This window comes from Vicia villosa, linkage group LG1, assembly GCF_029867415.1.
Source record: "Vicia villosa cultivar HV-30 ecotype Madison, WI linkage group LG1, Vvil1.0, whole genome shotgun sequence".
Taxonomy (NCBI): domain Eukaryota; kingdom Viridiplantae; phylum Streptophyta; class Magnoliopsida; order Fabales; family Fabaceae; genus Vicia; species Vicia villosa.
The window spans coordinates 149183611-149206375 of NC_081180.1; the positions used below are offsets into that span (position 1 = coordinate 149183611).

The 22765-nt window shown below is 35.5% G+C and overlaps 1 long non-coding RNA gene and 1 pseudogene across 1 annotated transcript; both read right to left on the bottom strand.

The window, feature by feature from the left end:
- Positions 1-1545: 1545 nt before the first annotated feature.
- LOC131657110 (uncharacterized) lies at positions 1546-4149 on the bottom strand (annotated as a pseudogene).
- A 13110-nt stretch (positions 4150-17259) lies between these two features.
- Positions 17260-19165, bottom strand: LOC131618938 (uncharacterized). The gene is made up of 2 exons (XR_009288922.1): positions 19010-19165; positions 17260-17716 (listed from the first exon to the last, which is right to left on the bottom strand). It is a non-coding gene; the product is annotated as an uncharacterized LOC131618938 (long non-coding RNA).
- Positions 19166-22765: the final 3600 nt, after the last annotated feature.

Here is a 22765-nt window from a genome sequence, read left to right on the forward strand (position 1 = left end):
TATTTTCTCCTCGATCTGATTATAATCATTAGTCGCATTGACGAGAGATGAACTTAATTAACTTAATTTAATTAATTTAATTCATTAATATTACTTGATACTTACTCTTGTTTGAATTCTCTTCTCGACCCGACTAAATTTATTGGTCGCATTAGGCAAGAGATGATAAAAAATATGAATTAATCCGTCATCGTGTAATAACTGAATATATTGGTTATGAGAGTTGATGGTAAAAATAACTTTATTAAAACACATTTCATTCGCTGCCCGCGACGATCATATCTATTGATCAGAGTAACCAGTGATGCACAATTTAATTCGTTAATTATTATGATCAAACCTATTGATCATCGCACCTAACGAAAACATATCAAATCAGGGTTGTACGCCCACAACCTCAAAACACTTCCCAAACCTTTTCAAAATTGCGATTTATCATAACTATGATAAGGCAACTCAAAAGCCTTCAAACCACATCAGATCAAATTCAAAAGGCGACAACCCTTATCCCGAACTACGTAGACTCTGATCCTCCATAAGGAGGTACGTAGGAACTTGGCAACAAGGCGAGTCCCCCTCTTCCAAACTCTAATCATGTTCAAATAATTAGCCTTTTAACCCTATTAACTGTCTGTTGCTTTTCTTTATGTTTAGCCATAAACCTTGACTTTACAATGCAAACCTTAGGAAAGGGTTTAGGGTGCCTAACACCTTCTCTCGACCTGAATATAGTATCTTACCCTGAATCTTTATAACTGCGCGAGGTTTCCTATTCGCCTTGATAGAATAGGTGGCGACTCTAAAGGTTAAATTTTAGGGCAGGTTGCTACACCTTCCAGGTACACCCCCCTCAGTTCACTGAAGATCCAGATCCTTGCAGGCCTTGAAGATCCATCTGATCAGGTAAGATCACTTCTTATGTACAATCCCACTATTTTACTCTATAAATTATACTATTTTATACTTTTAATTTTTTCTTTTTCTTAATTATGTTAAAAATATATATTTTATTTCAAAAATAAATTTGAAAAATTATTGTCAAATTATTTTTATAAAAAATACACCCAATATAAAAACAATTAAGTATCACTATTTTAAATTATTTTTATGTTACTATAACAACTATCAATACTAATTTAATAAATTATATTCGTGCATCGCACGGGGTAATTGTCTAGTATTATATTATATTCTTCAAGTCTCATTTACATTGTAATGTGGATCTTATTTATAGATTACTAGTGTCTGTACCCCGTGCGAGGAACAGGTTAAACATTCGTAAATTAAAAAATTTAAATTTTTAAATTAATTAAAATTTCCTAATATTGTTATAATAAGTCTATAATCAATTATAAAATGTTTTTAAAATTAGTATTATACATAAAATAATTTTAAGAAAATATTTAATATATGTAAAATTTGTATAAAATTTCTGTAAGTTATTTTAAAAAAAATAATGCAGTCTTTAAATAGATTATATTACTTAGTTATAGCAAAATAACGAAACAAAATATATGCTCGTTTCATTGCCCAATTTCCTAACCGTTACAAACTGTCGAAAACCTCGTTGTACACTACATTCGTAGTTTCCGTACACGAGTCTCCTTCACTGTCTAAAATAAGAATCTTCAATCCCTTTCGCGAGTTAACTCTTGAAAGAGCAACGTAGAATTGACCATGAGTGAATATCGGACGTTGTAAATACAAACCGACCTGAGATAGTGATTGGCCTTGGCTTTTATTTATGGTCATTGCAAAACACTAGGCAATTGGAAATTGCTTCCTCTGAAACTTGAATAGAAAGCTCAGATCGGAAGGAATTAAATTCATCCTTGGTATGTAAATTTTGTCACCAATATTTCTTTCCCTGTGATCACTGTGGCACCAATAATGTTTTGACTAGGGATGTAAATGGATATCCATTGGGACGGATAATATGATATCCGTGTCCGCCCCGTTGGATAAATATGATATCCATAGCCACCCCATACCCGTCAGATATCCTCTAAACGGATAATCCATGGGTTTTAAGATATTCGCGAATATTTACAGATATCCATGGATAATACTATTTTTATAAAATTATGTTTTTTGAAAAAATATTTTCAACTTGTTTTTAAGACACAAGGCGTTATTATCACATAACATTCATACAAATATCTCTTATTTTAACAACAAAATTTCATCACATTAATTTCCTTCATTTTCACCAAAGCATAATATTCATACATTTTATTTTTAACAAAAAAACAATGATATTGTGATTGTGAGTTATGGTGGAAGAGTGGACAATGGAGAAGTAGAAAGGATGATACTAGTTGGACGAGAAAAGATCGGTACTAATTGGTTGGACAGTGGAATTGTTGAAGTGAGGTATGGAGTATAGAAGAAGCTTAAATATGAAATGACCAATAAAATTTGTATAGAATATAAATGAGACTAGTTTTGTAGTTTTTTAGAAGATGAAAAGATAGAGTATAATAAACTAATAATACTTAAATAATTTTTATAATTTATTAATGGATACGAATATCCGCGGGTATGGATAACATTAAACTCGTATCCATATCCATTAATAAACGGGTATTAAATATCCATTTATTTTATCCGCGGATATCTTTTAAACTATCCGCCCCGTACCCGTGACGGATTTTATCCACGGGTATGGATATATTTGCCACCCATAGTTTTGACAGAGTTCAGTTACCAACAACCTTGTGCCATTGCACAACCCATTTGACTGGTCTATGTTCCTCAACAGCATGACTGGAACATCAATCTTTAACCTCAAAATGTGATTTGGCATACCCTAACATTTCATCTCATTAAGAAACTCTGGCGTGAACCAATCTACTTGAATTGAAGAATTTTCATCAGAAATAATAGTTGAGTCAGAACTGAGATACTCCCTTTCGGTTCCAGGAATTAAAGACAATACAAAAGCAATAACAACAACTACGACATCATGAGTAGGATCAAGTAATGCCCTTTCTTTGTAGAATTTCAGATTGTTCATGTTCTGTAAAAGAAGTGGATAAGTCACTTCAACCAAATATACAGTGGATTATCCGATTGTGTAACTAATAAGTCGTCTGGAATTTGAATCGTGCTCTCTCCATATTCGTCTGAGCATTGTTTACCATTTCCAATATCAAGCATCCAGTCTGAAAAATCTTGTATTTCACCCAAATTTTGAGAGAAGTTTGTTGTGGACAGTCGCATGTTTTTTGTTAATGTCAGCACCTTGCAATAATTCCACAGCTCAGATGAGTTTATTGAAGCAGATACGACGTCGTTTCTACAGCCTTTTTTGACCACAGGTAATATTTGCCGAAAATCTCCACGGAATACAACCACCTTACCACTAAATTGTTTTTAATAATTTGAATCATATACAGTCCATATTATGTTCCTCAAAGAACTATCAACAGCCTCGACACAAAATTTATTCAGCATTTGCGCTTCATCCCATATTATAAGCGAAGAATGCAAGATGAGGTTGTTTCAATTGTAACTAAAGGAATACAAAACATATAGTGTGTTGTCTTACCTCCAGGTAATAATAGAGCAGTAATCCCACTTGAAGCAACATTTAAAACAATCAAACCTTTTGACCTAAGCGCCGCCGAAAAAGTTTTCCAAATGAACGTTTTTCCCGTGCCTCCATATCCATGCAAGAAGTAAAAACTTCAAGAACCAGTTTTAATAGAATTCACTATTTCATCGTAAACCATCCTCTGTTCAGCTGTCAATGTCAACATCAATGTCATGTGGAGTGCTTCCAAATTTTCCTTATCGTATTTTAATTCGGCAGCCATTAAACTATTCCTAAATTGAGCCATCTCTGAAGTTGAAGGTTGTGGCATGGACTTAAAATCATCAAGAGATTTACCGTTTAATTACAACAACTTTTCGATCTCAACCAAACACATATTCTTTAAGTCATCATCAGCAAGATGAAGATCTACAAAATAAATTAGGAAGTTCAACATATAACTCAACATATAAATATGACAAAACAAAATATGTATAAAACATTAAAACATATATGTTAATACCTGGATTGTTTAGACGTTTCCTTGCATCATACAAAATTCCATCGCAAAGGAGTTTCCACGTTACAACCCAAATGACATAAGTATTTGTCATTGAGTCCATAAACAAACATGACAAACAATCTCCTCAACTGGTTACCAGAGGCTAAATGACAGGCTTATGTAATAGCAGACACAAATTCGTTGTCATTTTGCAACAACCCCAAAGCAATGCATGCTTCCTTAAAGGTTTTGTGTATGGTTCCAAACACGGTCTTAATATCGTTGTAGCAGGTGCAAACCTTTTTGTATAGTCAACAATAGCCTCAAATAAAAAACATTTCCACTTTCGGGGGGTATATAAGTAAGCATTTCTATTGACTTACCTCTTTGTCTGGGACGCCACGCTTTGGACTTTTTATCATAAACGAACATTGTGGGAAATTCTGCATAAGTCAAATCTTGTCCTTGTGGATATTTTTTATTTGCCTCAAACCAAGCCAAAAACATGGTGTCTATGTCTTCATTTGAGTCTACGATAGTTTGAACAGAATGATTTTCTGAAAAAATTATAGACTGCTCGTTTTCCAGGTGAAAAGTTAACCTTATGACAGGAGGCCATCTATGATGTATATCAAACTCTAAAATTCTCTAGACAGCCTCACACGGTGCAAAATAACGACATTCATAGTATTGTTTGATTTCATCAAAACTCATCCGTCTTCAAATTTGTTTGAAATCTCAATTGTCACTCTGTCAGGACCCTTATTAACATATTTAAACAAATACTTAATAGTATTTCCCTTGTTGCAATACTCAACATTGATATGTGCATGATATCTCACTAATAATTGTGGATTATAAGGAACTACATACCTATTGTCCAAACGTATTCCCCTTTTTTGAACAGACAGACCATAATCTCGACGCATATACTTTGGATAGCCCTCATCGTTTATTATGGGGGAACTTTGGTAATCCTTTGGGAAATATTTCGAGCACTTGCCATCTTTCATGCATAGTGAGTTTACGTTGGCCTTACCGCATGTTTCATGCATCATAAACGTTGAAACAACACTTGCAAGCTTAGGATAGAGATCACCATCGGGTATTTCTGCACATATGTATTTGTCAATGTCAGCACTGGTTTTTAGCGAATTTGTTGTATCGAGCCATAACAAAATGTGTGCGTGTGGAAGACCTCTCTTCTGAAACTCTATGGTGTAAGTACCTGATCAACAACATAAATTTATTAAAACATAGGGTTACTTATATAGTTAAACAGCCAATAACACTTCAAATAAATTGTTCAATTACCTGCAACAACGTTCCCGAATATATTTTCATTTTTAAAGTTACTAATCATTTCATCAAGCATTCCCTTAAAGACTCTGCATATGATGTCCGGACGATCACTTGGGGTAAGGCCTCGCACGTAATGGTGATGAACAAATCAGGATAACCAAATTTTTTACAAATAACCATTGCATCTTGACAGTTGTTAAACATGTATCTTGGACCTCCGGTAAAAGATGCAGGCAGTACAACACGTTTTCCTACTGCAGATGGATTAACTTCTCCACTATGAACAGCTTCCTACAATCCACTTAAGATATCACATCTAATTAATGACTGGTTCATTCGTAGCCAATTCAACCCTTGTGACTCAACTATGGAGAAACTGTTGACAACAAACTGCTGAAATAGCCTGCCAACATTAGCAATGGTTCCATATTCGAAAGCTCTTTCCTGAATACGAAAAGAGATAAAGTCTCTAAATGTAACTCGAAGCTGCTTCCTAATTCCTTCTCTTATAACAGATTCTCTGTAGGGAATATTTTCAGTATATCGGTCTTCACCGAACAGAAACAACAACGGATATTGAAGTGGAAGGAATGAAACATGTGTATCTTTGATTTTTTTCCAATTGTCCGCACGACTGCCTAACAATAATGTCTCGACCAGGTTCAAGGTTGTCAAGATCATCTACAATTAATGCAGCAACCTCGGAACTTGAGGGAAGATTGTGTGTTCTTGGATCCTTTGTTCTGCTCCTAAACAATCTTAAACAAAAATTGGAGGTGTTTCCGCGCTGTATATGGTCGCGAACCTTTCTAAAAGACCTGGCTAATACATTGTGTTCATCAATCATATTCTTAATGTCTTCAACTAATGTTTCGTCCATGCACTTTTTCCGATCATTGGAACTGGATAACGAAAACAAAAGTCAATCATGAACGTAATATTTAAAAACAAAGAAAGGAAGGAAAAGAAGAAACCTGAAATGGGAGAATCTATTGTTTATCTCATTTGCTATGTCATGAATATACAGTTGTGCATATTTTGGAACAACTCCTTTTTCTGGAAGCAGACTGCCAATTCTGTGAAAATTTTGTCCACCAAGAATAAATTGGGGAGGCCCACCGCGAGAGTTTGACTGGATCTTACCACCCATGGAGGTAAAGCAGAACATACTATTATATGCTCGAATGTTATCTTTGAAATGTTTACTTCTACGGTCTTGGCCATTCATTAGATTAAGTAGCAGTTCTGGAGGCCGATTTTCTTATGGAAGGTCAACTACTCCTTTCATACAGCAAAGGGAAAAATTTACATTTACGTTTGTGTTGGTACATTTGTCGAACCGCTCCTCATACCATATTTTGGCACCACAATCAGAACAAACATATGATGGCTCTCCAAAATTAATAATTTCTGATGTAAAAAATATAAGAAGTTGTAGATTATGCATATCTTTAGCACAATGATATTAAATGACAAAAGACATCATAATGGAATTTCTGTGTGTGTCACCTTGAGTTTCAGCCTCCTCGTATTTTTCGCAATGAACAACTGGTGCTGGGTCATTTTGAATAGTAGTTGCTAGGCAAAATTAACATCCCTTTATAAGATAATATCCGAACAATAACGCAGTCAAAGTAACGTATTTGTTAAAGAAACAACATACTTGCAATGCTTTTGTAATCGGGCGAGTACCCCTTGTACTCTGTTTATGTTTAATATTATCCCATTGCTTATAAAAAAAGGGTTAAATACGTTTTTAGTCCCTATAAATATGTGACCCTGCAATTTTAGTCCCTTTAAAATTTTTCTTTAATAAATGGTCCTCGCAAACTTTTCCGTCCCCAATATTGGTCCCTCCCGTTAGTTTCCACTAACGGAGGTTGACGTGGAAGATAGTTGGACAAATATTTGAAAACGTTTGAAATTGCGGGGGTTTTAAACTTCTTCAAAATTAACCCAGGAAAAAACAAAAAAAATTGGTTCTGGACTTTTCTCAAACACCTTGCAAGCAAATTTGGCAACACATAAGTTCTGATAACCAATATGCAGATTGACCTATCTTTGAGAACCATAACTGTAACACCCCATAAATTTCTTTATTTAATTTAATTAATTTTTTATTAAATAATAGAATTAATTGAATTATTTGAGAAATATGGATTAATAAGGCTAATGGGCCAGTGTCGCAAGTAGCAATTGGGGGGTGTGTTAGTTGCAAAGCCTTTTTTTCTAAAGTAAGGATGTATTTTCATAAAATAGAAAAGAGGAGGATTTTGTGAAAGGAGAACCAAAAGGGAGAAGAAAAGAGCTGAACATGAAATTGTGAGAAGAGCAAGAGTGAAGAGCAAGGGCATCCAAGAATTCGACATCGAGGTAAGGGGGGATTCTTCTCATTAACCTCTATTATGGGTTGTATGAATGATTCAATAGAGTTTGTATGTTAGGATTCTGAATTGGATTGTATCTCGGGTTTGGGGTTTTAGGGTTTATAGAACTTTGGTTCGATTTAGGTTGTGAATGATGATTGGTGTTGAATAATGATGTTAAGCATGATTAGAAGTATGTGTAAATATGCAAATTGTGTTGTATGTGTGGTTCTTTTTCTGAAATTCGTACTGGTATGATTTTGAGGGCATTTGGGATGTATAGAATGTTGTTTTCTGCAGGTTGGGGTTTCTGAAATCGCCGGTTGGCGCCGCGTGCACAGGGTTGGCACCGCGAACAGGTGGGCAGAATGCCAGGATGTTGTGATACGCACAGGTCGCGCCGCGTACCTGTGTTGGCGCCGCGAAGGCGTAACTTTTTCTCGTTTCGCGTCGCGTACAGGTGTTTGCGCCGCGAATAGCTTGGCAGAGAGCCAAGGATTTTTGGAACGCTCAGTTCGCGCTGCGAACCAAGTAGGCGCCGCGTGCTGTTGATGTTTGGGACTTTTTAAAAAGTTTAACGATGCATAAATTTTTAACTGTTAGTCCGTTTGATGTGCCGTTTCGAGCACAGGGAAGCTAATTAAGCGATTTACGCAATAAAATAGTGTTTTGAGTTGTGACTCGATTTTATTTTAAAACGCTTGATTTAATTAGTTGTGGTGGTTTATGCGTACAAATTTACTGGTGAATGTTTTGGCTATTAACTCGTCTTGGTTGTGATTGATGATTAATATACATGTGTTGCTGATGTAAAATGTATATTTGAGTTGGTTGAAAAATAGCATAACTATTGTGTGGCTATTGTTGTTGCATTAGTTGATGATTATGATTGTTCAGTTGTTTGGTATTGATGATTAGCATGCGGTATGTGATGCATGCATTTCATAATCATGTTGTGGGCTGTATCCCTTATGGTGGTGGGACAGCGGTAGCTAATTCCCTTTGTGTGGAATTGGTGAGAGAAGTAGCCGAATCTTTATGGTGGTGGATCGGTGAGATGGGTTATCCCATGATTGGTACCACATGCATTTAGTTGCATTGCATTAGGTGTTGTGTATAATTGTAACATGAATGGAAGTTTTCCAATGTTACAATTTGTGTGTATTTTGGTATGAATGACTGTATTTGATGAATGTTGCTATACTATCTGAATATAATTGAATTTGGGTGAATAATGTATGAATGAAGTTGTATTGTTTATATTCCTATAACATTTGTTAATGCGAATGAAACTCACCCTTACTGTTGTTATTTTTCAGATTGAGGAGTAGCTTGTGTACTTGGTGAGGATTAGCTCATCAAGTAGTTCGTTAGAGTCAGTTGGGTCTGTGTCATGCTCTGGTCGTGTAACACTGGGAACGTTATTTTAGGATTGGTTGATAAATCCTTGTTTTGTTTATGGTTTATGGTTGGATCATGAGTCTCCGACTCTGGATGTTTAATTATTCAGTTGTTAAGAATATTCCGCTGTGTTAACATGATATCTGAATAATTTTTTTTATCGTTCCTTTACGGCATGACATGAATATTTGTTTATTTTGTTGGAGTTGTAATACCCTTCTTCATGTTTTACTCTGATTTTTGTTAAATTTTCCGCGGGGTTTATAAGGGTGTTACAATAGTGGTATCAGAGCATAGTCGGTCGTTTTAGTCAGAGTCTTAATGTCGGTTAATCCTTTGTATACGATTAGTGTAAGGTTGACACTGTCGATACTTCTTGTTCTAATGAATATTGTTTAATATTTAGCAGAACAATGGCCGGAAGAGGAGGAAGAAATGACGACGCGATTGCTGAGGCTCTGGGCATGATTGCTGGTGTACTAGGAGGGAATGCCAATGGAGCTGGTATTGGTGCTGACAGGCAGCTGAACAGTTTTCAGAGGAACAATCCTCCGTTGTTCAAGGGCACGCACGATCCCGAAGGCGCTCAGAGGTGGCTGAAGGAAATTGAAAGGATCTTCAGAGTGATCGATTGTGCTGAAAATCTGAAGGTGAGGTATGAGACTCACATGCTGTCTGAAGAAGCTGATGATTGGTGGATGGCTAGTAGAGATGAACTTGAATCTGCAGGTGTAGCGATCACTTGGGCTGTATTCAGGCGAGAATTCTTGAGGAGGTACTTTCCTGAGGATGTTCGGGGCAGGAAAGAAGTTGAGTTTTTGGAGCTGACACAAGGCAACATGATGGTACCGGAATATGCTTCAAAGTTTGTTGAGCTGGCCAAGTACTATGTCCACTATAACAATGATGAAGCGAGCGAATTTTCGAATTGTGTTAAGTTCGAGAATGGTCTTCGTGATGAAATTAAGCAGGGAATCAGGTACCAAAGGATTCGTCAGTTTACAGATTTGGTGGATTGTAGCAGGATCTATGAAGAGGATAACCTCAAGCTGAAGTCATCTCACTCCCGCGAGTTAGTTGACAAGAAAGGGAAGAAGCCTATGGACCGTGGTAAACCATATGGTAGGGGTAATTATAAGGCTGGAGGTTGGAAGAAGCCTAGTGGGGGAGACTCTAGTGCCCCTGTTAAGTGCTGTAAGTGTGGGGAACCTGGACATCGTGTTCACGAGTGCAACAGCGAAGAGAAGAAGTGCTACAGGTGTGGTAAAGCAGGCCACATTGCCGTTGACTGCAAGGGAAGGGCTGTGACTTGTTATAACTGTGGTGAAGAGGGCCATATTAGTCCACAGTGTCCTAAGACAAAGAAGAATCAAGCTGGGGGTAAAGTTTTCGCTTTATCAGGTTTAGAGACTACTCCAGAGGATCGATTGATTAAAGGTGTGTGTTTTATCCATGGCACTCCTTTAATTGCAATAATAGATACTGGAGCAACTCACTCGTTTATTTCGTTGGATTGTGATAAACGTCTGAACTTGGAAATATCTGATATTCATGGAAGTATGATCATTGACACTCCTGCGTCGGGTTCAGTGACTACTTTGTTTGCCTGTTTGAACTGTCCAATTGATATTTTTGGTAGAGAGTTCGGAATGGACTTAGTGTGCCTTCCGTTGGAACAACTTGATGTCATCCTAGGTATGAATTGGTTGCAATTTAATCGGGTTCATATCAACTGTTTCACGAAGACGATTATTTTTCCGGAAGATGTCGGTGTCGAAGGTTTGGCAATGACTGCTAGACAAGTGGATGAAGCAATGAAGGACGGGGCTGCCGTGTTTATGTTGATTGCATCCATGGAAGTAAAGAAGAAAGCGGTGAGCAGTGATTTACCGGTAGTATGTGAATTTCCAGAAGTCTTTCTAGAAGATGTAAGAGAGTTACCGCCAGAGAGGGAGGTAGAATTTGCTATTGAGTTAGTTCCTGGAACTAGTCCTGTGTCGATGGCGCCGTATCGTATGTCGGCATCTGAATTAGCAGAGTTGAAGAGTCAACTAAAGGAGTTACTAGAAAAAGAATTCATTCGTCCTAGTGTGTCGCCGTGGGGTGCGCCGGTGTTGTTGGTAAAGAAGAAAGAAGGCTCTATGAGATTGTGTGTGGATTATAGACAGCTGAATAAAGTTACTATCAAGAATCGGTATCCATTACCGAGGATTGATGATTTAATGGATCAACTGGTTGGTGCGAGCGTGTTCAACAAAATTGACTTAAGGTCGGGATATCATCAGATTCGGGTGAAGACGGACGATATTCAGAAAACGGCATTTAGAACAAGATATGGTCATTACGAGTATACAGTGATGCCATTTGGAGTGACTAATGCGCCAGGTGTTTTCATGGAGTATATGAATAGGATCTTCCATCCTTACCTGGATCAGTTTGTGGTGGTATTTATCGATGATATTCTGATATATTCTAAGAGTGAAGAAGAACATGCAGAGCATCTAAGAGTGGTATTAAAACTATTGAAGGAAAAGAAACTTTATGCGAAACTGTCAAAGTGTGAGTTCTGGCTAAGTGAAGTAAGCTTTCTTGGGCACGTAATTTCTAAAGATGGTATTGTCGTTGACCCAACGAAAGTAGAAGCAGTGTCTCAATGGGAAGCTCCGAAGTCAGTTTCCGAAATCCGTAGTTTCCTTGGTCTTGCGGGTTACTATAGAAAGTTCATTGAAAGTTTTTCAAAGTTAGCGTTTCCATTAACTAAGTTGACTAGGAAGGGTCAAGCATTCATCTAGGATTCGAAATGTGAAGAAGGATTCCAAGAGTTGAAGAAGAGGTTGACTAGTGCGCCGATCTTGATTTTGCCGAATCCGGCGGAATCTTTTGTTGTATATTGTGATGCTTCGTTGTTGGGATTAGGAGGTGTACTAATGCAGAATTAACAGGTAGTCGCTCATGCGTCGAGACAACTCAAAGTGCATGAGAGAAACTATCCGACTCATGACTTAGAGTTGGCAGCAGTGGTATTTGTGTTGAAATTGTGGAGACATTATCTGTATGGTTCGAGGTTTGAAGTGTTTAGTGATCACAAGAGCTTGAAGTATCTCTTTGATCAAAAAGAGCTGAATATGAGGCAAAGAAGGTGGTTAGAGTTCCTCAAGGATTATGATTTTGGACTAAATTACCATCCGAGTAAAGCAAACGTGGTTGCCGATGCTTTGAGTAGGAAGTCCTTGCATATGTCTATGCTTATGGTAAGAGAATTGGATTTAATTGAACAATTCAGAGATTTGAGTTTAGTATGCGAAGGCACTCCTGTCAGTGTTAAGTTGGATATGCTAAAGCTGACTAGTGGTATTCTGGAAGAGATTCGAGAAGGTCAGAAAACCGATGTAGAGTTGGTGGATAAGTTGACTCTGATTAACCAAGGCAAGGGAGGCGAATTCAGAATCGACGAGAATGGTATTATAAGGTTTGGTAATCGTGTTTCTGTTCCTAATGTTCCCGAATTGAGGAAGAGTATTCTCGAAGAAGGACACCGTAGTGGATTGAGTATTCATCCTGGTGCTACCAAGATGTATCATGATTTAAAGAAGCTGTTTTGGTGGCCTGAAATGAAAAAGGAAATAGCTGAATTTGTCTATGCTTGTTTGACTTACCAGAAGTCGAAGACTGAGCATCAGAAACCATATGGAGCTATGCAACCGTTATTTATTCCGGAATGGAAGTGGGATAGTATATCTATGGATTTTGTTTCTGGTTTGCCGAAGACAGTGAAGAACTATGAAGCCATTTGGGTTATTGTAGATAGGTTGACAAAGTATGCTCATTTTATACCAATGAGAATGGATTACCCGATGGAGATACTTGCTCAATTGTACATTGAGAAGATAGTGAGTTTACATGGTATTCCTTCGAGTATCGTGTCAGATAGAGATCCAAGGTTTACATCCAAATTTAGGGAAGGGTTGCAGAAGGCTTTGGGTACTAAGCTGAGATTGAGTTCTACTTATCATCCGCAGACGGATGGACAGACAGAAAGAATTATTCAATCGCTAGAAGATTTCTTACGTGCTTGTGTGTTAGAAAAAAGTTGTACTTGGGATAGTTATCTACCCTTGATCGAATTTACCTACAATAATAGCTTTCACTCGAGTATTGGTATGGCTCCGTTTGAAGCTTTATATGGTCGGAGGTGTAGGACGCCTTTATGTTGGTATGAATCTGGCGAAAGTGCGGTGATTGGACCAGAGATTGTTCAAGAAATGACGGAAAAGATTAAGATGATTCAGGAGAAGATGAAGGCTTCTCAAAATATTCAGAAGAGTTATCATGACAAGAGGCGGAGAACACTTGAATTTCAAGAAGGAGATCACGTGTTTATGAGAGTTACTCTTATGACTGGTATCGGACGAGCTCTAAAGTCAAGGAAGTTGATTCCGCGTTTTATTGTTCCGTTTCATATTTCAGAAAGAGTATGAGATGTGGCGTATCGCATTGCGTTACCACCGACGCTTGCAAATCTGCATGATGTATTCCATGTGTCGCAATTGAGGAAATACATTGCTGATCCGTCGCATGTGATCCAAGTGGATGATGTACAGGTAAAGGATAATCTGACAATTGAAGCTTTGCCTATGAGGATTGAAGATCGGAAGGTGAAACAATTGCGCGGAAAGGAGATAGCGTTGGTCAGAGTAGCTTGGAGAGGACCAGCCGGTGGAAATGTTACATGGGAATTGGAGAGCCAGATGAAGGACTCCTACCCGGAACTCTTTGCCTAAGGTATGTTTTCGAGGACGAAAACTTTTCTAGTGGGGGAGGGTTGTAACACCCCATAAATTTCTTTATTTAATTTAATTAATTTTTTATTAAATAATAGAATTAATTGAATTATTTGAGAAATATTGATTAATAAGGCTAATGGGCCAGTGTCGCAAGTAGCAATTGGGGGGTGTGTCAGTTGCAAAGCCTTTTTTTCTAAAGTAAGGTTGTATTTTCATAAAATAGAAAAGAGGAGGATTTTGTGAAAGGAGAGCCAAAAGGGAGAAGAAAAGAGCTGAACGTGAAATTGGGAGAAGAGCAAGAGTGAAGAGCAAGGGCATCAAAGAATTCAACATCGAGGTAAGGGGGGATTCTTCTCATTAACCTCTATTATGGGTTGTATGAATGATTCAATAGAGTTTGTATGTTAGGATTCTGAATTGGATTGTATGTCGGGTTTAGGGTTTATAGAACTTTGGTTCGATTTAGGTTGTGAATGATGATTGGTGTTGAATAATGATGTTAAGCATGATTAGAAGTATGTGTAAATATGCAAATTGTGTTGTATGTCTGGTTCTTTTTCTGAAATTCGTACTGGTATGATTTTGAGGGCATTTGGGATGTATAGAATGCTGTTTTCTGCAGGTTGGGGTTTCTGAAATCGCCGGTTGGCGCCGCGTGCACAGGGTTGGCGCCGCGAACAGGTGGGCAGAATGCCAGGATGTTGTGATACGCACAGGTCGTGCCGCGTACCTGTGTTGGCGCCGCGAAGGCGTAACTTTTTCTCGTTTCGCGTCGCATACAGGTGTTTGCGCCGCGAATAGCTTGGCAGAGAGCCAAGGATTTTTGGAACGCTCAATTCGCGCCGCGAACCAAGTTGGCACCGCGTGCTGTTGATGTTTGGGACTTTTTAAAAAGTTTAACGATGCATAACTTTTTAACTGTTAGTCCATTTGATGTGCCATTTCGAGCACAGGGAAGCTAATTAAGCGATTTACGCAATAAAATAGTGTTTTGAGTTGTGACTCGATTTTATTTTTAAACGCTTGATTTAATTAGTTATGGTGGTTTATGCGTACAAATTTACTGGTGAATGTTTTGGCTATTAACTCGTCTTGGTTGTGATTGATGATTAATATACATGTGTTGCTGATGTAAAATGTATATTTGAGTTGGTTGAAAAATAGCATAACTATTGTGTGGCTATTGTTGTTGCATTAGTTGATGATTATGATTGTTCAGTTGTTTGGTATTGATGATTAGCATGCGGTATGTGATGCATGCATTTCATAATCATGTTGTGGGTTGTATCCCTTATGGTGGTGGGACAGCGGTAGCTAATTCCCATTGTGTGGAATTGGTGAGAGAAGTAGCCGAATCTTTATGGTGGTGGATCGGTGAGATGGGTTATCCCATGATTGGTACCACATGCATTTAGTTGCATTGCATTAGGTGTTGTGTATAATTGTAACATGAATGGAAGTTGTCCAATGTTACAATTTGTGTGTATTTTGGTATGAATGACTGTATTTGATGAATGTTGCTATACTATCTGAATATAATTGAATTTGGGTGAATAATGTATGAATGAAGTTGTATTGTTTATATTCCTATAACATTTGTTAATGCGAATGAAACTCACCCTTACTGTTGTTATTTTTCAAATTGAGGAGTAGCTTGTGTACTTGGTGTGGATTAGCTCGTCAAGTAGTTCGTTAGAGTCAGTTGGGTCTGTGTCATGCTCTGGTCGTGTAACACTGGGAACTTTATTTTAGGATTGGTTGATAAATCCTTGTTTTGTTTATGGTTTATGGTTGGATCATGAGTCTCCGACTCTGGATGTTTAATTATTCAGTTGTTAAGAATATTCCGCTGTGTTAACATGATATTTGAATAATTTTTGTTTTATCGTTCCTTTACGGCATGACATGAATATTTGTTTATTTTGTTGGAGTTGTAATACCCTTCTTCATGTTTTACTCTGATTTTTGTTAAATTTTCCGCGGAGATTAGAAGGATGTTACAATAACTGCCAGATTCAGTTGGTGGTGCAGTAGCTATAAAGTTCACTGAAAAATGTATACAGTTGTATCATTGCCCACCAGTTGCACTACACGGGAGAAGGGTAATGCTAATGTAATGGGTTGGGGGTATTGTTAGATAACCCATTTAATTAGTTAGAGACAATTCGATAGTTTTTAGATTCATATAGTTAGAGAAATAGAGTACATTATTACAATGTATATAAATAATCAAGAGAGTAGTGAGAAGGATCTTGAGTCAATTTGTTAAAATTGGAGCCTTTTGACATTGGGAGGTGCAGACAAATAGGGGAATTCTTCTCTATTTCATTTGAATAAAATTTCAATACATATCAGGTGACTACCCTACATCACTGGTGTGGTTCGGTAGGTGCTGATTGTCATTGTTTAAGAAATAAGATATTGCATGAACTTTCATATAACATCTTGACATAGCTTTTGTGGTTTTTCTTTTTGTATATTGGTTACCAATGATAATTTATTATGTTACTGTTCTTCCACTACAACACCATGTCTAATGTACTAAATTTATTGTTTTTCCACTTTGTTAGATTTTCGGCACGACAGAATACCTTTATGGGAAAAGAAATATTGCACTTTGAGTGGGTGTGTACCATGGCAGAAGATTGTTGATTCCAAAAAATTGATCTACTGCCACCAAAATGTGCTCGATTGGAAGGATTCAGGTGCCAAAGTAGCCTTTCAAAATGCCAAAAAACAAAAAACAGTATTGGCTGAAAATCAACAGCCTTCCCTATGACGTTTCTCTGCTTGATCCAAATGCTTATATCGAGCAAATAGATTGGAATCCTTGTATTGAACCTGAACTGATCAAGGAAATAGATAACGCACACTTTGGTTTTGGATAGGCAATGATTATGATGGGGCTTTACTACTAGTTATCAGAGAATTTATGTGTTGTCAAACTTGTTTGCAAGGTGTTTGCTACAACATTTCTTGTCTCTGGCAACACTTGGAAAACGTTGTCAGAACTCTTAAAATCGTTGCCTAAAAGAATAGGGGACGTTTTTTAGGCGTCTCTTATGCGAGCGTTGCCTATAATCTAAGAGGACGTTTTTTCGTGATCTTTGGGCACGCTTTCTAAAAACGCCGCCTAAACAAAAGGAAAAGGGGACGATTATTTGTGGCTTTTGGGGCGACATTTTTTAAGCGTTGCCATATGCGGCTACAATTAATAAGCGTTGCCTTAGATCTGAATCAAGAGGACCATTTTTAAAGTGTAGCCATAGTTCCTCATAAAATATACAATTTTTCATTTATTTTCTAAATAATATAATTGATTATGACCGACCTATAAAAATGTCAATTATTATAACTTAAACAAGATCAAATTTAACCGTACATCCATAAAATTTGTAATATTGTAATAAAATCGAGATAGTATCCCGTAAACAAAATTCCTAATGTAACATTTGAAGTATGACCCTAGTAAAATAACAAAAAAACATAGTTCAAGAAAAGAAAAGAAAAACATAGTTCAAGTCTAATGCTTTCAACTACAAACCAAAAAAGACATCATCCAACTCATTCATGTTAATCTTCTTGGAATTCATCATCCAGATCGTCCTCTTGAAATTCATCACATATGTTGTCTTCCAAAAATTATTCATCTACGTCGTCCTCTTGAAAAATTCACCATCTATATCGTCCTCTTGAAATTTATCATCAAGATCTATGTTGTCCTCTAGAAATTCGTCACCTACGACGTCCTCTTGAAATCCATCATCTACGTCATCCTCTTGAATTTCATCATTTATCTCATTCTTTTCAACATCTTCATTGATACCTTGTTGCATAAGAAAAAAAATACATCAACCATAAATATTTTTGATCCAAAAGACAATTAGGACATCAACAAGAATTAAACCTTGCACAAATAAAAACAAAAACAACGAGCAAACCATACTCAATTATGCATTAACATACCCTTAACAACATGGTCGCGAACGCCGCTAATCAAAAGTATCAGTGCTACAACCATGACTATATTTAAACTCTACAGCTAATACTACCCTTATTACACACACACACACACTCAATTATGCATTAACATACCCTTAAAAACATGGCCGCGAACGCCGCTGATCAAAAGTATCAGTGCTACAACCATGACTATATTTAAACTCTACGGCTAATACTACCCTTATCTCACACACACACACACACACACACACACTCAATTATGCATTAACAGACCCTTAACAACATGGCCACAAACGCCGCTGATCAAAAGTAACTGTGCTAAAACCATGACTATATTTAAACTCTGTGGCTAATACTACCCTTATCTCACACACACACGCACGCACACGCACACGCAAATATATTACAAATCTGGAAAAGTAAATATATATATATATATATATATATATATATATATATATATATATATATATATATATATATATATATATATATATATATATATATATATATATATATATATATATATATATATATATATATAACACAACTGACGCTACAACATTTTTTTCTCTTTTAGGACACAACAATTTTTTGGTGGAATTATTTCTCCTGAGATTGGAAAATTGAAAAAATGGTTTCTATCTATTTCAAAGAGTAACCTAATTGGTTCAATTCAACAATAAATTGGGGTTTTGACAAACCTTATTTATATTGATTTATCATTCAATTCTATATCTAATTCTATATCTGGTGTATCATCCCTGAAACCATAAGTAACCTGAGTAAAATAAATTTCCTTATACTTTTCCTTATACTTTCTAATAACAAGTTGTCTGCTATCCTTGCAAAATATTTACCAATTCGAAAGTAATAGTAGTAGGGAATCCATTTTCTATCTATTAGTTTGTTAACATTCCATTAGAGTTTTGATTAGGTCAAAAAAGAAGAGAAACTCTAATTTAGGAAAAACCTAAATCATCGAGAAATCAAGTTACTTTGGCTGAAATAAAAATAAAAAGAAATAGATCATCCTAACTCATAACCAAGCACAATAGCAACGCATATTACACACAGAATTTTGAAAGTTGAAACATACAGTATCTATAAGAATATTTAGTATAAGTCATGTATTATTCCTAAAAATCAAGCTCACCATACAATGTATCCGGTTCAAATGATCTTGCAGCTTCAACACGGCAAGCTCTAAGTATTGTTCGAGCGCAATAACACAGCAACACTCGCAACAATATGACTGGCGGCAACACGACCCGCGATGCACAGCAACGCGACCGACATCAATAAATTTGTGTATTAGTTTGGTTGTTCGTGATTAGGTTTCTATACAGCATTTCTCTTATACATGTGTGAACCGGTTATGGGTATTGGGCTGGCCCAGGTGATTTTTGTTCATGAGTGTTTTTTTTTTCTTTTTTCTTTTTAATTTTTATTATATAAAATAATTTATGTAAATTATTTATTCACCGCAAGACCGTTTAAAAAATATATAAATCTTATTTAAAAATTATTGTGTCTTTAAATATAAGCTTACTTTTAAATTTTAGGATGGATTGATTGTTTTATTACAAAAGAGTTCTTTGTTTTTAAATTTATATTACGAAACATGTTTTAAATAATTTAATTTCATAAAATATATATTTTAGTATTAAATTAAATAAATATTATAATAATTGAAGAAATGTTAAATAAAATTTTAAATGTTTGAAGAAATGTTAAATTAAAAATATTTTGCGATTAAATTAAATAAATGTCTTTTGGCCAAAAGACATTTCTTACTAGATTTTTCTAATAGAGATTTTTATACCTACAATATTTTTTATTAGTATTCTCTTTTTTTTAAAGAGATTTCTATGCCTACAATATTTTTTATTAGTATTATCTTTTTTATTTTATTATTAGTAAACACGTACACGTTGAATTTAATAATTGTAGAGAGGAGAAAAATGTGATAATTCTAAACTACATTGCTCTCACATAATTAAGAACTATTAACTATTAATATATTATTATATTTTTAGTTAGTTGTAATCTCCGTGCTCATAAATCAATTCATGTGTGCCACTTAAATTTTCAAATCATATTTATATTATTATAATATTTCTTAACAAAAATTATATTATTTTAATAAATGATTGAACTTAAAATTTTATATATATAATAGTATATTATTATATTATGTGTTAGATGATTTTTTATATTTAAATTTTTTCTAATAATATCTGGAAAGAAATAATTGTTTTTTAGCCTCGAAGACTGCACCAAAAATTTGCTGTTGTTAAAATTATATGTAACATTGAAGAAATGTAGCCTTTTGTAACAATTTAAAAATGTCCCCAAAAATATTTAAGGGGACAATTATTAACCATTGCTAAAGAAATAGTAAAATGATGCTAAAAAATCGTCCCCAAAAGTAATTAAGAGTACAGTTAACAGTCGTTGCCAAAAATATAAAAGTTACGCTTCAAAAATGTCCCCCAAAGTATTTTAGGCAACGATTATCAAGGGTTGCAAATATATTTTTGGCAACAGCCATAAATCGTTGCCTATATGAATTTTAGGCAACAATTTTTACATGTTACCTATAAAAGTGTTGCTAGAGACAACAAATGTTGTACCAGAATCAGTTTTTTTTGTTTTTTCCTGGTTTGTTTAGAAGAGGTTTAAAACCCCCCGCAAATTCAAATGTTTTCAGATTTATGTCAAGTGTCTTCGACGTGTCGTGCCACGTCAGCCTCTGTTACTGGAAACTAACGGGAGGGACCAATATTGGAGACGGAAAAGTTTGCAAGGACTATTTATTGAAGAAAAATTTTAGAAGGACTAAAATTGCAGGGTCGCATATTTATAAGGACTAAAAACGTATTTAACAAAAAAAAACTGGTTCACCAGCTGAATTTTTCAGTTCCAGGAAAACTATAGGGGAAGAAAGGATCGATTGAAAAACATGGGCAGGTTGACACACACGCTTTGAAGGTTGAATAAAACTTGGATTTAAAATTTATGAATGAGGTGTGCTGAATTTAGAACACATGTGCTGGGTTTAGAACACATCTGTCAATGCGAGCAGCAGAACTTCCAAATGAGTTCGCATCAGAGGTTTCATTGCTAGCTGGAACATAATTCCAATTACAAAATACGTATAGTAAAAATTTTATATCATAAATGGACATCATCACAACAAAACATATGTAATAGAAAAGGGTTATAGAGAATTACATAATATTAACGTAGATAATGGAGTTCTCTGAGCAGGATATGTATACGGGATGAACCTCCATGTCCAGATGTAGGCACAAGAGGTGTATCATTCTCGTCTACCAATTAAAGAGCATAAATTTAATCTTCATAAACAATAGTTACACTGATATCATGACTATTATAATATGTTTACATAATATGATTACATACCTGTGACTTCCATAATAATTTGTTTGCGCAATATCATCTTTCTACGTAATCTGGCATTGGAGTAGCTGTTTCCTTCCATGGGTTTAGAAGGATTTGTTCACAATATCAACATATGTGAGTTATTGAAAGATACCAAAACATATATACTTTGATATGTCAATGTGTGTGTTATGATAAGAATTAAATGAAACAACAAATGAATTATTTCCTAATGAATGCAAATATAACTCTCAACAATTTACCTTTTGGTTTTTTGCTTAAGTAATGTAAAACCAAACAGACACCATAATAAAGAAATAAAGAAATAAATAAAGAACGAACATTGAAGCATAAGTCCTATTAAGGATTGAAATATATAAAATATATTCGATTAAAATAAGTAAACATACTTCTGTTCTTCCATACATCATCAATAAAACTAACACAAAATCTAAAAATTAATAACCGGCCTAAAATTATGCCCCCAAATTCTAAAATAGTAATCATCCAGCACAATGAAATGTGCAGTACATATTGAAACCAACAAACTGACGTAAATGAAAACAGAATACTAAAACAGAAGCATGTAAATTATTCCTTCTCAATCTTAATGTTCTATGTAATTCTTGAGTTTGCTCGGTCATTCTCATCAGCGAATTCATCTATGGCCCTTTTAGCAGGACTGATTTCAGAGGCATTGTCTTCAACATGTTTGGAAGCCGAACAATTATCTCCACATTTCTCCTCAACAGCAATGTCCTCAAACTTGATATCCAAATTCTGAACTACACCAGCATCTATGTCATTATGAACTACACCAGCAGCCAAATCATCTTCAACGCCACAAAAACTCTAAATCAAACAAAAATTAATATGAGGTATAAAACAATGCATCAAGACATAAGAAAGAAGTTAAACTATAAAATAATTCAATTCTATATGACAACATATAATACCTGAACATCAATTTTGAATTTAGCCACGACATTTTGGTCAATACACAAATTTTTAACACGAAATGACTGTTCAAACCCAGAATTCACATCATTGTTCACAACTATCTTAAAAAGCATTGTTTGTTCAACCAATTCACCAATAACCGTTGGCAAAATGAATGGCTCCACATCCTAAAATCATAAATGACACCAACAAAATGTGTTAGATTACACACTACTACATTTTTTGCCTACGGCCACGCTAAAATTTTCCACAGCTCAGAAACTGTGGTCACATATATGATTTGGTTAGGGTTTTAAAAGCGTAGAATTATGTTATAAAATATTGAATCCGGAGTATGAAACTGTGGCCTTTACTTCAATTACCACGGTTATACAACAGCAGATATTTTAAGCCGCAAAGGAAAACCGCGGTCTTATAATTTTGACAAAAAACTGTGGCCCAAACTCAAAAAATATACCCGCTAGAACTTCCCTCTATTTTTTTAAGTTTCCCCCTCCTTAATTTTTTTTCTAATTTATTTTAAATACAAAAAAAAAACGTTGAA